Here is a 15933-nt window from a genome sequence, read left to right as displayed (position 1 = left end):
ACTTGGGAGGCAGAGGCAGGTAGATTTCTGAGTTTGAGGTCAGCCTGGTCTATGGAGTGAGTTCCAGGATAACCAGGACTGCAGAGAAACCCTGTCTCATAAAACCAAACAAGAACAAAAATAACCCAAAGGAAAAAACAAACAAAGAAACCTACTTAGAAAATGAACTGATGAAAGTATGCACAAAAGAATAAGACAGATGGGCGTGGTGGTGTACGCCCTTAATCCCAGCACTTGGGAGGCAGAGGCAGGGGCATATCTGAGTTCAAGGCCAGCCTCATCTTCAAAATGAGTTCCAGGACTATACAGAGAAACCCTGTCTCGAAAAAACAAAAACAAAACAAAAAAAAGAATAAGGCAGACATTTTTCATGAGGTCATAGGAAATAAGAAATTTCTTGCTAAGAATGAATAAATACAAGAGAACTAGTAAGTATTCCTCATATACAACACAGTAAAGCTCTATTGCACACAAGGAATTGAGAACAAAGTGAACCATACTTTGCCACCTACACTGCCAGCAAAATCTTCCAAATTAAAAATCCTAAGGAACATAATCTCATAAAGAACAGAATGTCATCTACCAATCTTCAAAGAATATTATAATAAAGTCCCTAGTAGAAGTCAGAAAAAAAGAAACAGATATCAACATAATGAAGAGTAGCATATGTGGATCTTGGTTTTCATTTCAGGAAGAAGAAATTGTACAGAAGTAAACTGACATCACACTGGGTAGGGATACTTGAACCTGTTGTGACTTAGGGTACAGTTCAGCCCAAGGCACACAACATTAATCACTCTAGTTTTAGTACAGGCAAGATCTTAGTATTCACTTTAATCCAAAATATCAAAACTACAGTTTATATGTAGAAGAACACACCCGTGTTTGTAAGCGGTGTCTAATTGAATGAGAGAAAATATGGAATATTAGAGGAAGATCTGACAGAATGGGATATGCCCAACTTTGCTGTAATGAGAGGACAGGGAAGCTACTTGAGACAGAGAAAGACATTACACAAAGAAGAGAATAATAAAGGAATACAGTAGAGTGCATGAGCTAGAGTACAGTACAGTTGAGAGAGTAGAGCCACAGAGAGGGAGAAGGACACAGTTTTACTGGGAGAGTTTTACAGAGTCAAATTGAAGATAGAACATGTTAGGCATAGGTAAAGACAGAATGAACAGGAGAAAGAGAAGGAGTCAGAAGCTTAGAAAAGATTTCGACAGTTAATTTAAGGCCTAGTGGAACAATTCAGTGTCTGAGAGAAGAACTCAGCTGGAAGAGGAGTTAGAGCTGGAAAAACTGATTTGAATCAGCCAGGTAAGCATTGAGAAGGAATAAAAAGCGGGGAGCTTATTCAGCAGCAAATTTCAGAGGCTGAAAACACACTAGGCCTTAGATAATACTGTATGGAGACTAGAAGCTTACATGACTAAGCCTAGGTTAATAGATGTAGGCAAGAATCCTCCCAAATTACAGTGACAGTAGGAGAATGAAACTTACTTATACAGCCCTGTGGTAAAAAAGTAGACACTGCTCAGTATAAAAGCTCTCAAGGATAGAAGAGAAGAAACATACCTCAGAAATAAGGCAATCAGACTCAAAACTAAAGCAAACAGTACAGAAAAGGTCAAAATAATTATTCCACTCTAATGGGGATTAATGCAACACAGAGCATCAATAAGAACACAGGTCAAGGACAGGAAAACATTTAGAGTGGACAGAATAGGTGATTCAGAAAGCAAGTAGACCTTCTGGAGAAAACCACCTCATATCAGATAATTCACTCTCAACAAACATCTTAAGACACCCTCACGGTAACTTTCTTTTTTTTTTTTTAATATTTTTATTAGGTATTTTCCTCATTTACATTTCCCTATATACATTTACATCCCTATTTAAAACTACGGAGACGGCCAAGGATCTATGGGGTTATTAAAAAAAATATTCTGGCAATCATAAAATTTATTAAAACATCACCATGAACCCAATTCACAGGGTCTCAAACTTTCTGACAATGGTAAGATATCCACAACAAAATTGTAAGAGTGGCAGCAGAAAATGCACCATTGCTCCACATGCTGGCCTTGCTCCCGCCCATTTCCCAGCCCAGCAGCTCCTCTGACCTGGAAGGTGACAGGACCAGCTGCTGAATATCCTAGGAGGCCAGCACAACTACTGCTGCTTAAGGAAGTTTTCAGGTGCTGCAAATACTGGCCATGAGTCTCCCTCCAGGAATTCCTTACCGTGAGGCAGCCGAGAAACAAAGAGAATGATGAAATGGCCGAACTTCCCTTCACTTCTGCCTAGCCCCTCCTCTGGACCCGCCCAATATTCAACAGCTTCCTGAAATTCTTCTAGGCCCACCTACTTCCGGGCCTTTTATTTCATTAGCTTCCCAGTTATTCACAGCAATTTTTCTTGTTTTGGATTTCTGCTTGTTTGCTTGCTTGCTTGTTTTTCCTTTGCTTTTAATTTGTCTTTTCCTTAAACTCATCAATTCATGCAGGTGAAGAAGTAACAAAATTCGAGGCTTTTGGGCTCAGGCTTGGGAGTGTGTCAGTTGTGGCTTAGTGCTCCAGGTGCTGGTCATAAAACAGATAGCGACATTCCTTCCTCCACCCACCTGCTTCCTGGGTTCAAAGAGTGTTCTTTCAAAGAATGGCACCCTGACCATTACTGGAACCTGCAATGCAAATGTGCTATCTTTAGGGGCTCTTAGATTGTTAGGGGCTCTTAGAAACTGTCTTGAGATATAACCTGACACTTGTGACTTTATACTTCCTTGTGACTCTTAACTGGTATTTTTGGTATTTTCCAACAACGCCCTCCCCACCTCCTTGAGTTGTGGTTTCTTCCTTTAAATACCCCCTTTCTCAGCTACTCGGGGCGCCATGGTCCTCTACCCCTGCGTGGTATATGGCCATGGGCCCAAGAGCGCTCTTGAATAAAAATCCTCTTGCAATTTGCAGCAAGATCGTTTCTTGTGGGTGATTTTGGGGTGTCGCCTCTCCTGAGTCAGAACATGGGGGAGTCCTCACGTTATGGGTCTTTCACAGGAATCACACACTCTCCATCAGGAACCCCTCCCCCAACTCTGTTGCAGGCTGCCTTCCACACAACTTCCCTGGACCTACTCTGCACAGCTTCTCCACAAAGTTGCTGCCAGACTAGACCAGAGCTGGATGTAGTAGGACACTGCACCTGGGTTCTGAACCCTTCAGATACAACGGATCCTGCCTAACTTCTCATATTTTGAGTCTAGCCCTCTGGACTAAAAATACACACAATTAAGCAATTCCTCTACATTCTGATGCTCAGAACCGAAAACAAACAGAAACTATGATAAAATGTCCTTGTCTCAAACTGCAAACCATATATGTACTCTATAAGGAGCACAATTTACATGATATCCAAGATAAAGAATTGAAAAGCCACAGTCATGATCAAGGAGATTAAAGTTTGTAAACCATGAAAATCCACTCAGAGAGGAATAAAATGAATGATGAACAAGAAAATAATACAAGATTCCTGAAGGAAATGTCGACAATATAAAATATTTAAATTGAGTTCAATAGGTGCTTAGAAATGTCCTCCCCAAAAGACCCTGAAAAGAAAATGCAGTAAGGCAAATAAAAATAATACTTAGAGAACCTGTGGGAGACAGATTATCAGACTTAAAGAAAAGGTAGAGGAGATGGATGCCTCCCTCAGTCAAAGAAAATGATGAATTAAAATGTTAGGTCAAGGCACAATATTATTTACTGCTTGAAGGGTGAGACAATAAAGAGAAACTCCTTTGAAAAATTGTCTAGATTTTTGTCAACATAGAAAAAAAAAGAAAAGAAAAGAAAGTAAAAATGAAAGAAAGAAAAAACTAGTAAAATTACAATACATTCTGCACTGTTTGTTCATAAATGGTTTCCTGATTGTTCACTGTAACACTGTATGTACATCCATGCATATCAGTATAAGCTGGGGAAAGAAGACTCGAGATTTACCCAAGTCTCATTAGACTATTGTTAGGAAGTCAACTCTTTTCAAGATTTTAATGAGTTCCAGGATTCTCAGGTAACCTCCAGGGTTTAAAATCTGTTTTGATGACTGTGAGAGGTTAAAATGGATTCTAGCTAAGCATGGAGGTGAGAGCTCAGAAGCACAAACTCAGACCTTGGTGACTGTCTTTAAAGAACAGGGTTCGAAGCCCATGAACACCTTTCAAATGGCAGGGCTACTTGTTTCCCATTATGGTGACTTTTAGTTTCTCCCATATTGTACTTATGCAGAACAAAAAAGTCACAAGTTAATTGATTCTTCATAAGTGAATAGATTAAGCATACTGGTGATTAATAATGCATCTGAGCTAAGGAAAGAAATTAAAGCATTTCCCTCAGAGCATTTAACTAAGTGTGAGTCCAAAGTTGAATTCTCTACTTCATGTTCCCTGTGCCTTCCATCCTCTGTGTCTGTTCAGTTAGTTTAAATCTGTAACTTCCTGAATGCTGCTTGTATAGCTCTCCTTTTCTGTCTGCCTTTTGTCTCCATTTTTGTGTCTATCTGTGTAATCTGTTGTCTGTTTGTATCTCTTTGACTGACCTTAATAGAGAGCTTTGGAGTGTTTCTAGAACATCAAGGGAACCATCACATGAGGGAAAGAATGGGATAGTGAAAAATAATCTTTAACAGAGTTTTATAAAGGATTAGGTAACTGGGTCCACATGATCAAGACAACAAACATTTATAAACATGACTTTTATCAACCATACCCGTAACTGTATATGCATTTTGAAATGTGCTTTAAGCCTCTGTATTTTATGCTTTCAGCAAATGACTCACATGCAGTTTCTGGGCACGACATGAAAAAGTACATAAATTACCATTTATCAACACATCAAGTTAGATCTCTTATATAATACATTGTCACACTTATGGTTCTGCCAATGCATAGGAAAGCACCATGGAGCAAGACTTCATGGAGTTCTGCTCGATGTATTCTTAGTAAGATGTTTGCAAAAAAAATTTTTTTTTGAAAAGTACGACTTTATAAGTGTATGAAGATGATTCAAATGAAGTCTTTGAATACTGAAGCAGATGGAGTTCCAGTTGATCTTGTATTTTTCACTGTGTTACATAAAGTGAGCTGCTAGCCAAAGTGGTTTCATAAAAATACCCAAAGATTGCAGGACACTGACAACAAAAGAAAGGGCTTGCTTTTTATAAACTGACAATAAGTGTTCATTGCTAAAGACAGGACTGACACAACTCATTGTATATGAAGCGGTCAAACTGGTGCCTCCAAGAACATTGACTCTTATATTCCAGTGTCCTCGTTATGGGAAGGTGCTTTGCAAGCTACACAAAGTGAAATATATATACACAGAACCAACCAAAAAGTCTTTGATCTATATTTTCTCCTTCTTCCAAAATATGCTAGGTCAACGATATCATGAATTTATTGGGAATAACCAATCAAAGTCTAATTTGACTTAAATACCAATAGCACTCTGGTTAAATGTTATATATCTATGATAAACAAGGGTGTATGGACATGACTACTGGGAGAGTTTGTGGACACACCAGTGTTATAAATAATGAGAAGGAGGTTTCTATATAGTGTAAAGCATAAAACTTTCATGGGAGCGGTCTCCTAGCTATCATTTAAATTTAAGACAATTCAAACCTATGACCTCATACATAGATACCTCTTAACCTCTCAGTGGCTCTGTTCCCATCTATCTGTTATCTTCTCTATCTCCCACTAAATCTCCTACATCTGCATTCTCCTCCCTACATCTCTCTCTCTTTTTTTTTTTTGGTTTTTCGAGACAGGGTTTCTCTGTATAGCCCTGGCTGTCCTGGAACTCACTCTGTAGACCAGGCTGGCCTCAAACTCACAAATTCGCCTGCCTCTGCCTCCCAAGTGCTGGAATTAAAGGTGTGTGCCACCACGCCCGGCTCCTACATCTCTTTTTATATCTAGAAATTCCACCCTCCAGTTCTTGTCCCAGGAATTGGATGTCAGGTTTTTTTCTTACAAGCAATCAGGTGTGAGACATCACCAGAATTTCTGTGGATTGCCTTTAGGCATAGAGAGCTGCCTGCACTTCAAGCATCTCAGCCTGTGTTGAAGGACAACTATTTACAAATATAAGGCTGGTGATGGGCCATAGAAATGACAATATCGCTGAGCGTGGTGGCTCACGCCTTTAATCCCAGCACTTGGGAGGCAGAGGCAGGAGGATTTATGAGTTCGAGGCCAGCCTGGTCTACAAAGTGAGTTCCAGGACAGCCAGAGCTATATAGAGAAACCCTGTCTCGAAAAACCAAAAAAAAAAAAAAAAAAAAAAAGAAAGAAAAAAAGAAAAAAAAGATCCTGATGGCACTTAGTTCTCTGACAATATAGCAATAAAAATTTGAAAATACACAGACACAGCTGCAGAAAAGGGTAAGAAATTCAACTCAATACATGTGGAGAATCCATGCAGGCCAGAAGCAGAAATTGGGGCTCACGGGTTGGAATGTCACTTTGATGTAGAGTCTGACCTCAAATGAAGAGGACTATTCTTGCCACGGTGTTCTGATTGCTGGGATTCTGCCATCAGCACATGCATGTTTTATGTCTATAGAGTCAGCAATGTAGTCACACTTTGTATATCTCAACAACATAATTTATATTCTAGAAAACATCTTTTGACTATCTTTCCATTTACACTAACACGACATTAACATCCTAAGAACTAGATACATCCATAAAAAATATTTTTTCTGTAGAGGGCAAAAGGAAACTATGGTCAAAAATGAGCTCTGTGGTAACCAGGAATGTAAAACCACAGGGTTTCTCTTCAGTGCAAGAAAAAGTACATTTTTTTTTAACCAGAAGTGAAGGAATGGATGTAGTAAGCAGCTTGGTGACCTGTGATAAATGTAGTGCCAGACCACACCTGAAAGTCCCAGACTATTAAATTGTCCCAGACAATCTTCCCTAGGTCATTGTTTCTCCATCAGTACAAACCGTCCTTGGGGGATACATGACATGTACCTTACAGCTTGATGTCTTCTACACTGTATGCTGGATCCTCCTCTAGGCCCTTTAACAATATAATAATGATTGCCATATTCCCTAAAACTGAGGGACTAAATGTTTCAAGCCTTTCTTTTTTTATTATATATTATTACAAAAGATAATAAATAATTGAGAGATTTTAATGTACCAAACTTTGATAGAATTTTCACAGGTATCATTACATAAGACAACCATTTAATTACACATTTTAAGGCACACCATCAGGTTTTTTTTTTTTAAAAGAATTATTTTATTTATTTATTATATGTAAGTACACTGTAGCTGTCTTCAGACGCACCAGAAGAGGGCATCAGATCTCATTACGGGTGATTGTGAGCCACCATGTGGTTGCTGGGATTTGAACTTCGGACCTTTGGAAGAGCAGTCCGGTGCTCTTACCCACTGAGCCATCTCACCAGCCCCACACCATCAGGTTTTAACTGCTTCTTAATACTACTAATTAAAGAACCTGATGATCACTGAAAATTATTCCAACCATTCTATATAAAAAGCAGAATACGCATGATCATAGAGGTAATTAAAATAAGCATGGCATTGGAAACAATAATCTTGACATAATATAAATATTTTGAGGCACAAATTTTCATTGGACACTGTTATTGGACAAGTTTAAACTATACCAGTTAAGGGGTTAAAAATAAGGCTACTAACAGGCCAAGATCCTAGCTGCCCAATTGAGCCACCATTCCCTTCTCTTCTCCCCTCCCAATCCTGTCCAGTCCAGAATGAATTGCATGCCCTACTGGACAGGCCCAAAAAAGATCACAGGAGATGGTAGACACATTTGTAAAAGAAGAGAAATAACTGAGCAGCTTAGTTAGGATGGCTGCTTTTAATCAGTATGTTCAAAATGCTTTAATTAGCACTCTGTCTACACAAGGAAAGAAAGCATTTCTCTGTGCCTGGGAAGAGCATGCATGTGTGTACACAGTGTTCCCTCTTATCAGAATCACAACCCAAGACTAGCACCTCAGACCGTCTGCAAGGACACACACACACACACACACACACACACACACACACACAGAGAGAGAGAGAGAGACAGAGGAAGTCATACAAATAAATAATAGTAATAATCACCTCTTGGTGAGTGAAACTGGGCCTGATCACAATTATCCCCTTCTCAAAATCATCAAGACATCCTAAGCCCAGACATGATGATACACACCTCTACTCTCAGCACTGGGGAGGTAGAAGCAGGATGTCTCTGTGAGTTCAAAGCCAGTCTGGTTTACATAGCAAGTTTCAGATCATCCAGAGCTACACAGTGTCAGTCTTGCCCGACTCCCCTCTCTCCTTTTCATTCTCCCTCTCTCTGTGTCTACACACACACACACACACACACACACACACACACACACACACACAATATTCAACTAAAGCCCCAACCTAGTAAAAAGTCAAATCTCAATTACTCAGAGGCTGACCATCTAGCTGCAGAGCCTCACCCTTCTCCTCTCCACAGACCTAAGTAGCTTTTTCCCATCTTACTCATGGTCACTAGTGTTAACAGTTTTTGGAACTGAAAAAAATAAAGGGTCATTAAAACATGATAGTACAATGCCATGAAAATACTTTCGAAGAAATTATACCTCAGAGATTTTCTCATACTAGGGGCTATTCAAAACCGTAGAACTGGCTCCTCAGTTAGATGTTTTCTATTTTACTCTGTCATTACTGGAGAAACTGAAAACAAGCTGAACTAAACAAGCTGTCCTTGTCAAGTGCCTTCCCTCTACATCTTTATTAGACAGCCAAACCTGGTAAGAGGAGAAAAACAAGAACCCCACATGGTAATGAAAGAAAATACAACTTGAGACCTGTGATCATGTAATTTATGTCAAATAGCCCAAAGAGTTGTTTGTGAGCTTTGAAACCTGGGGCTGAGAACATAGCAGAACAGGCCAGGACATGCCCGGGCAGGCCTGTCGTTAAGACATTCCTGAGGCTACTTAGCCTTAAAGATAAAGAGAATGACATGCCAGACATGCCTGACTGGCCCAGCACCTCCCTATCTCCCACCCTTCTGACCTAAGTTAAATGTTAACAGGCTGCTAATGTTTAAATGGACCAATCATGTGAAACCACGCCAATTCCTCCCTGCTGAAGTTTAAATGAACCAATCATGTGAAACCTCCACAATTCCTCCCCCAACCCCACCCCTTTTCTATAAAAACCCCTAGCTTCCAAGCCTTGGGGTCGAAACCACTGTCTCCTGCATGAGATACATTTTGATCCGGAGCTCCACCATTAAACTAACTCGTGTTTTTACATCAAGATGGTCGTCTGTTCGTGATTCTTGGGTGCACGCTGAATCGGGAATTGAGTGGGGGTTTCCCCACTAGGTTCTTTCATTAACAAGCTAACACAGGTCAAAATAGAATTCAAGGATCCACTCCTGCGGTTCCCAGGGCCAGACAGTGAATGAGCATTTGTAATAACATCTGTCGAGATTGCTTACACTAGAGATTGTCAGAGGTATGTTGAAATCCTTGCCACTTTGGAACCGGAAACCCCAAGGAGCTGGGCCGACCAATGACACATTGTAGTTGCTCATGGTTCCCAGGGTTCAACATGCAGTTCTAGAAAATGAAAGAAACTGCAAAACAAAATTAGATAGTTAATAAAAATGATTATTAAAAACCCCAATTTCACACAATGGAGTACTACTCAGCTATTAAAAGGAATGAATTTATGAAATTCCTAGGCAAATGGATGGATCTGGGGGGCATCATCCTGAATGAGGTAACATATTCACAAAGGAACTCACACAATATGTACTCACTGATAAGTGGATATTAGCCCAAAAACTTAGGATACCCAAGATATAAGATACAATTTGTTAAACGCATGAAACTCAAGAAGAACGAAGACCAAAGTATGGACACTGTGCCCCTTCTTGGAATTGGGAACAAAACACCCATGGAAAAAGTTACAGAGATAAAGTTTGGAGCTGTGAAGAAAGGATGGACCATCTAAAGACTGCCATATCCAGGGATCCATCCCATAATCAGCTTCCAAACGCTGACACCATTGCATACACGAGCAAGATTTTGCTGAAAGGACCCAGATATAGCTGTCTCTTGTGAGACAATGCTGGGGCCTAGCAAACACAGAAGTGGATGCTCACAGTCAGCTATTGGATGGATCACAGGGCCCCCAATGGAGGAGCTAGAGAAAGTACCCAAGGAGCTAAAGGGAACTGCAACCCCATAGGTGGAACATTATTATGAACTAACCAGTACCCCAGAGCTCTTGACTCTAGCTGCATTTGTATCAAAAGATGGCCTAGTCGGCCATCACTGGAAAGAGAGGCCCATTGGATTTGCCAACTTTATATGCCCCAGTACAGGGGAATGCCAGGGCCAAAAAGTGGGAGTGGGTGAGTAGGGGACTGGGGGGGGGGAGTGTATTGGGGACTTTTTGGATAGCATTGGAAATGTAATTGAGGAAAATACCTAATAAAAAAAAAAAACAATTTCATATATCAATGCATTTTCTGTAAAGCCAACAAAACTGTTCAGGTTTTTGGAGTGGGGTAAAAAGACATTCAGGTCATATCTAGCAAACTCTTTATCATTTTAGTGGAGGAAAAATTAATCAATGAGCCAATAAACACTCAGTTCCAAACGCCAATTCCCTATCAGGATGAACTTTTAGATATCTGCCCAGCTCCCATATTGCAAAATAAAATATGGTGGATTCTCACATAAAAACTTTTCATTGGAGGAAATACATACCAGATCAGAATAAGATTTGAATTGTAATTAAGGCGATTTTCCCATTCCCCCCATTTCATGCTTCCTACAGCCAACAAGATCCCTTCCATCTCACTTCCTTCAATTATGTCAACATATGAAAGGGACTGCAGATCTGCTGGCTCTGTTCATGAATTCTAAATAATAAATTATTTTAAACTGAGATTAATTATTCTAATTCTAATTTAGAACCCTAACTCCTAACCTCCTCTCTAGGAATATGGTATTTTCCACAGTTAAGGGAACTTCATACGCAGCACATTATCCCTGAAATCACTTTTCTTTAGGAACTAGATTTCCTAAACTAGTGTTGCTTCATCCTCAGTGGATCAGGTGTCTACATATGCTGCTAAATCTGGTGTGGTGGAACAGAAGTTTAGGTGGAGTTTAAAGGTAGAAAAGTATGTCAAGGAAGGAAAGATAAGGTTGCTGACGTAACAGTTCATAATTTCTAAGTATGAAGTATGTCTAAAACTGGGTTTTTGTTTGTCTAGTTGTTTGTTTATGGGGCTGGGAAGTGAACCTAAAACCTTATTTTTCTTTCATATAGGCAATGATGGGCTATATTCTAGAACAGGTGGTATTTTAGTCTAAATTCTTGTTTTCTTTTATACTCATACATAATCCAGCAAAGACTAAGCCTTCCCAAGGCAGTAAATGAGGCTCTACTAACCATAACTGAAATACAAGGTAAACCTTAGTGAAACTAAATTGGAGCATTAGAAACTTACCATGAGTTCTTATTACCAGTTGGAACATCTTCTGCGTATATGCCCAGGAGAGGTATTGCTGGATCTTCCAGTTGTACTATGTCCAATTTTCTGAGGACCTGCTAGACTGACTTCCAGAGTGGTTGTACAAGCTTGCAATCCCACCAGCAATGGAGGAGTGTTCCTCTTTCTCCACATCCTCACCAGCTTCTGCTGTTACCTGAATTTTTGATCTTAGCCATCCTCACTGGTATGAGGTGGAATCTCAAGGTTGTTTTGATTTGCATTTCCCTGATGATTAAATATGTTGAACATGTCAGCAAGATTTTTCTGAAGGGTCCCTGATATAGCTGTCTCATATGAGGCTGTGCAAGTGCCTGGCAAATACAGAAGTGGATGCTACAAGTCATATATAGGATGGAACACAGGGCCTCGAATGGAGAAGCTAGAGAAAGCACCCAAGGAGCTGAAGGGGTCTGCAACCCTATAGGTGGAACAACAATATGAACTAACCAGTACCCCCAGAGCTCGTGTCTCTAGCTGCATATGTAGCAGAAGATGGCCTAGTCAGCCATCATTGGAAAGAGAGGCCCCTTGGTCTTGCAAACTTTATACGCCCCAGTACAGGGGAATGCCAGGGCCAAGAAGTGGAAGTGCGTGGGTAGGGGAGCAAGGTGGGGGGAGGGTATAGGGAACTTTTGGGATAGCATTTTAAATGTAAATAAAGAAAATATCTAATAATAAAATAGAATCAAAAGAAAGAAAGAAAATTACCATGATACATTGTTTTGCTTTTTTTTTTTTTCCTGTCTTGCTGTACTTAGCTCATAATGACTTCAAGGTAATTTTGGGTTTTTGTTTTGTTTTGCCTTGTCTTTAATGTATTTTCTTTCTTTTTAAAATTTATTTATTAATTTATTTTTACACTCCAAATTTTATAGCCAACCCCCTCCCCCGTCATCCACCTTCCAACTCTTAACTGTTCCACATCCATTACCTCTTTCCCACCCCCATCTCCACAAGGATGTCCCCACCCCCCCATCTCCCACCCCACCTGACCTATAACTTCTTCGGGCCTCCAATCTCTTATCCAACTGATGACGATTTAGGAGATTCTTCAACTATGGATGAAAATGTTACCCCTACCACAATAGCAGGGTTTGTAAACAAAAGCTCTCTTCCAGCTAACTAGATGAAAAGATACACACTGTGGTAATCCATGTGACCCAAAATGGGCAAAAGCAAAAGACTACCTGCCCCCGCCCCCCCAAAGAAAACTTTCAGAGCTATGAAAAGGACAATACTAATTTAAAAAATGTGTTTACTTAAAAGCATTCAGAATGTCAACAAAACAGCTGTGATTTTTTTTTTTTTTCAATTACAGAGTGGTATTCAGTTAACAGAACAACAGTTATCTTTGTATAAGCTGCAAGAGAGACACCTGAAGATGAAAAAGAAAAACCCAAAAATAAAACCAAAAGAAAAAAAAACCAAAGGAACAAAACCAAACTACTGTCCCCATATATAACTAATATGTGCTGTGCACCAACAAGAACCTGCTTTAAATTTTCATGCCAATTTACAACCCCCAGACTGTACCAGGCAAGGTTAGTGGCTATTGAAAATACTACCAGGACAGGGCTATCTAAAGACACATTCGGCCGGGTGGTGGTGGTACACGCCTTTAATCCCAGCACTTGGGAGGCAGAGGCAGGTGGATTTCTGAGTTCGAGGCCAGCCTGGTCTACATGTAAGTACACTGTAGCTGTCTTCAGACACTCCGGAAGAGGGCGCCAGATCTCGTTACGGATGGTTGTGAGCCACCATGTGGTTGCTGGGATTTGAACTCTGGACCTTCGGAAGAGCAGTCGGGTGCTCTTACCCACTGAGCCATCTCACCAGCCCCCCAGCCTGGTCTACAAAGTGAGTTCCAGGACAGCCAGGACTACACAGAGAAACCCTGTCTCGGGGAGAAAAAAAAAAAAAAAGACACAGTCGGTAGTGTGTTAACTATACAGAAAAAAGACATTGTACAGTTTATTGTTATTTTGTCTTTTTTTTCCCCCAGAGCTGAAGACTGAACCCAGGGCCTTGTGCTTGCGAGGCAAGTGCTCTACCACTGAGCTAAATCCCCAACCCTGACACTGTACAATTTAAAATCAAATCTTAGACAGCTTTACATTTCAAATTTTTCTTTAAAAGAAGTGAGTTGTGTACAAGGAGGTTAAGTGCTTTATAGATAAGAAAATAAAACTGTGCCAGAACCAACTTATTCATCATTATTATCTTCTTCATCTTCATCTAATTCTTCCTCCTCCTCTTCCTCATCCTCTTTATCCTCCTCATCATCTTCCTCCTCCTTCTTTTCTTGCTCTTTTCCACCCCCTTTTCACTGCATCACATTTTCCTTTAGCTCTGTAGGCAGCAATATCCTTCTTGTACTTCTCCTTCAGTTTGGCAGCCTTCTCATAGGGCTGCTTGTCATACACTGCAGTGTTGTTCCACATCTCTCCTCATTGTTTTGCAACATCACCAATAGATAAGCCAGGATACACTCGCCTTTGATTTTGGGGTAGTACTCAGACCTGAACAAGAAGAAAGCCGAGGGAGTCCTCTTGGGTGCATTGGGGTCCTTGAACTTCTTTTTGGTCTCCCCTTTGGGGGGGGGGGATGTAGGTTTTCATTTCTCTTTCATAATGAGCCTTGTCAGTCTTCGGCATAACTTCAAATTTCCCCCTTTTTTTAGCAGCCATGGTCGTCCACCTCTCTGAGCACTTCTTGGAGAACTCTGAGAAGTTGACAGAAGCATCCAGGTGCTTCTTCTTGTGTTCCTCCCAGCAGGTTTGCAAAAATAAAGCATATGAAGACATTTTGCCTCTCAACTTCTTAGGATCTCTTTTGCCCATGTTTAGTTGATTTTCTTCCGCGAGGCACAGAGTCGCCCAGTGCCCATCAGGCTCTCGCTTTCTCTTTGAAGTGTTCTTTATATTTTCAGAATATCACTGTAAGGAATCAAACACAAAAATCATTCTCACACAGCATGCACATATGAGCAAAGTTTGATAAGGAATCCTGGCAATGAATACAAAATTGGGCATAGAGACTCTGGGTTTTATTCCCTGCACTCTGGAGACAGAGGCACAGCTTGTGGATACTGGAGGCTCCTCAGGAGAGACTCTTTTTTAAGTCCCTCAAGACTTTGAGGGCATGGGGACTCCACAAGCACAATCCAAAATGTCTGTGTTTAAGGTTATGTTTCATCTCTAACTCTGCCCAGACTAGGAAATTCAACAAACCAATTTTACACTGCACACCCCAACACCCCACATGTTTGCTACTTGCCTAGAACGAAACTGGACTTAGTAAGAAGCTGTAACCAAGTTCCTGTCCACCATCTTAGATTCTCAAAGATTAATCATAACATCTTATAAGGAAATCTCTGCCAACTGACTGAACGCCACAAAGCAAAAGAAAATTGAGAGGCTGGAATTAAAGTAGTTTGACAATGTTGATAGAATTTCCCTACACCAAATCACTAATGCAATACCAATGCTCATGACAAGATGAATGATGAAACAAATGTAAGAGACAGAACTCAAAACACAACTTGAACACCATCCAATGAAGTCAAAGGACATAAAGAGGAAACAAGCACAGGAACTCAAAGAGGACAGGAACTACCTGAATGAAATACAAGAGAACTCCTGCAAGTGGCTTAGGAAATAATTATGATAATGCAGGATGTTGACATTGCATCCAGAGATATAAACATCTAAGGAATCCTCAATGTGAATGAAATGAGAAATGAACTCTGTAAGCCTGATGGTAACTCAATGGAGAGCCAATTCACAAAGATAGAGCATGCAGAAGACAAACATTAGTGTTTCAGTGCAAACTGAAGGAGCTGCCTCAGTCAATCAAGTAAGTTATAGGTGACACAAATGAACAAATTCTTGTTACATGTTAGCAGAAATATTAAAATATAAATGTTTGATTCATGCCTAATACAGTGGGTAAGGTCTTTCATCCTAGCACTCGGGGTGCACAGGCAGGCAAATTTATGAGCTAGAAGCCATTCTAGTCTCTATATCAGGATACATGAGAGTCAAGTCTGCAGAGTGAGACTCTGTCTCACAAACAAACAAACAAACAAACAGAAAACACAAACAAGAAATTAAATATATATTTACTACATTGATATCAAAACTGGCTAAAACGTGAAAGGATATTAGAAGACTGCCTATATAGCTCTGAATGAATATGTCTCACATTGGCTTATACTTTTGAAGTTGGATCCCCAGTTGGTCACAATGTTTTCAAAATTTTAGCTGTGGAACCTTACTGAATAAAGAATGACACTGGTGATAGGCTCTGAGGAAAA

General features: G+C 40.2%; 1 protein-coding gene and 1 pseudogene across 1 annotated transcript in view; one reads left to right on the top strand and one right to left on the bottom strand.

The window, feature by feature from the left end:
• Positions 1–15933, top strand: part of LOC147004104 (uncharacterized) — a 522844-nt gene that overhangs the window by 91794 nt on the left and 415117 nt on the right. The window lies entirely within an intron of this gene.
• LOC147004119 (high mobility group protein B1 pseudogene) lies at positions 13822–14458 on the bottom strand (annotated as a pseudogene).

Source organism: Mus caroli, unplaced genomic scaffold, assembly GCF_978045245.1.
Source record: "Mus caroli unplaced genomic scaffold, Mus_caroli_1 scaffold_6, whole genome shotgun sequence".
Classification (NCBI taxonomy): domain Eukaryota; kingdom Metazoa; phylum Chordata; class Mammalia; order Rodentia; family Muridae; genus Mus; species Mus caroli.
Note: the sequence above shows the minus strand (reverse complement) of the source record. Positions and strands in the feature narration are given on the sequence as shown.